At 38.3% G+C, this 2,398-nt stretch overlaps 1 protein-coding gene across 1 annotated transcript in view; it reads right to left on the bottom strand.

Moving 5' to 3' along the window:
- Positions 1-759: 759 nt before the first annotated feature.
- The window catches only part of atp1b2a (ATPase Na+/K+ transporting subunit beta 2a), a 28,330-nt gene continuing 26,691 nt past the window's right edge, over positions 760-2,398 (bottom strand). The window contains exon 8 of the mRNA XM_016549601.1: positions 760-778. The gene's annotated coding sequence lies outside the window, so the exon portion shown is untranslated. The remainder of the gene's footprint in view (positions 779-2,398) is intronic.

The following is a 2,398-nucleotide window of genomic DNA, read 5'->3' as shown; positions in this document are numbered from 1 at the left end:
CTTATTTGAAAAAGTAACTCAGATATTTTCTTGTAAATTAAAAAGTAATGCATTACTGTACTAGTTACTTAAAAAAAGTAATCTGATTACGTAACTCACGTTACTTGTAATGCGTTACCCCCAACACTGTCTAATATTAATATATTAATAAATTTTCAAAAACAACAGTCCTGTTTGTAGACATTCATTGGCATTAGACAGCATTATTAAATGCTATAAACATATCCATTATTGTTAGCATTTTGTAAAACAATAGGCCTACCAAATAAACATTTTCACCGGCAAACACACATTTACTGTGTTCTGTCAGTAGTGATTAAGTGTGTTTATTTCAATCTGTGTGTCTGTAGATTCAAAAACCTGGAGCAGAATCCGGATCCGCTGGTGGAGCGGGTCAGTGTGTACGGAAACGCCTCCCTCGCTATTCCTGCCTTTGCCTACACATTCTGCACTGGACAGTCCATCAAAACTCTCAAAGTCCTCCATCCAATCAGACCCCAGCAGCCGGTGGCGTTCTTCAGCCCCATTTACCTGCGGACACTGGACCGTTTCTGGAAGGGGCGTGGCCTGAAGTCAATCCGCCTCTCCAGTGGGTTTATGCTAATTAACACGGCGCTGGAACTGTGTGAGGACGTGCATGTGTACGGATTCTGGCCATTCGACACTAACCTGCAGGACATTCCCGTTCCGTATCATTATTACGACCAGATGAGGCCGCACCGTGTGTGTGTGTGTGTGAGTGAGTGAGTGAGTGAGTGAGTGAGTGTGTGTGTGTGTGTGTGTGTGTGTGTGTGTGTGTGTGTGTGTCAGAACTGAAGTGGCCAAATGTAATTTTAAATGGAATTATGGGAAGAAGATTTTAATGAATTGCAGCTGTGAAATTGAATAGTCACACAGGAGGAATTTCATTAGTCCAACAGACTGCTGCTGTATGTATGTGAAAACCAATAAACTGCATCAAAAATGTGGATTAATTTTTTCTTATAGATTAGACACAGTTTTCTTAGTTCAGTACTGTCAATACAATCAACAGCAATCAAACAGATTTTAATTTACATAGATAACTTTATATATACTGTAGAAGTAGTAAATTATGTTGTGTGTGTGAGGACGTCTTCATAGGTAATACTGTAATCACTGTAAGTGTAGTAGTTAAGTGTTTTATTTCTGTGCATGTTCTATTTTAATTCTACTTAAATTCAATTTGTATCCTGTCTGCTGACTCTAATCAGATTCAGATTTCAGCCGAATGGAGCTGCTGTTTCTCAGCTCTCTGTGTCTGACCTGACCTCACACACAAACCCCTCCAGCCTGAGGGACCGTGTGTTCCCTTGTTTTCCCTGTTCTCTGCGAGGCCTTGCCTAAGCGTGTTCAAGCTGAGAATCACGAGACTGAACGTGACGCTTTAGTCCTTCACGTCGCTGACTCTGACTGTGATGATCTCTGAGGAGCTCGGAGGAAGTGACATCATCGGAGAGTGCGCTGGACAAAGGTTCCAGGTGTCCCGCCTCCTGCTGCAGCTAAGCTCCGCCCTCGGCCCCGCCTCCGACGTGTTGCTGGATCCGTATCTGCTCTGCTGGGAGGAGCTCATCAAGTATGACAATATTACAGCAGGAGTTATTAGTGATGTGCCAATCCTACATTTTTTTTCAGATCAGCATATCTAATACTGTGCATCATGGGTGTTACTGTTAATCTAAAAGACGTATTATAGAAAGACTGTAGGGTTTTCATGCACTGTATTCCACAAAAATGATGTTGCTTTAAAGCACATCTGCATGTGCGTAAGTGTTGTACATTAGAGCATTCATTCTATTTTTCATAATCAATAATCAATGTTTACTATATGTGTGTGTGTATATATAGAGATGAATTCTATAGTATATGTGACATGTGACATTCCTCATTCTAAAGAAAAGTTATTTATAGTGTGTATATATTTATGTAGTAATAGCTATGACACAAAATTGTAAGAATGCTTACACTTCTGTAACACAAATTTGTAGATTTTTAAATTCAAATGTGACAAGACGTCTAAACTGACTTTCACATTCAAATTTAAAAGTTATTTATAGTGTGTATATATTTATGTAGTAATAGCTATGACACAAAATTGTAAGAATGCTTACACTTGTGTAACACAAATTTGTAGATTTTTAAATTCAAATGTGACAAGATGTAGCAGTAAGACGTCTAAACTTACTTTCACATTCAAATTTTTTTCATTAAATTTTTTTTAAATACATTAAACATTTTTGGAGGGATTTAATATTTTCACTAGAATTCTAATTATAATGCTCTTAAATGCTTTTAATCTATTATCCTTGTATTAGTTATTAATTTGTGTGTGTGTGTGTGTGTGCGTGTGAGTGTGAGTGTGTGCGTGTGCGTGTGTGCG

Source organism: Sinocyclocheilus rhinocerous, unplaced genomic scaffold (assembly GCF_001515625.1).
Source record: "Sinocyclocheilus rhinocerous isolate Xijiao unplaced genomic scaffold, SAMN03320098_v1.1 scaffold404, whole genome shotgun sequence".
Classification (NCBI taxonomy): Eukaryota; Metazoa; Chordata; class Actinopteri; order Cypriniformes; family Cyprinidae; genus Sinocyclocheilus; species Sinocyclocheilus rhinocerous.
The sequence above is the reverse complement of the archived record's forward strand: the minus strand, read 5'-3'. Positions and strand labels throughout refer to the sequence as shown.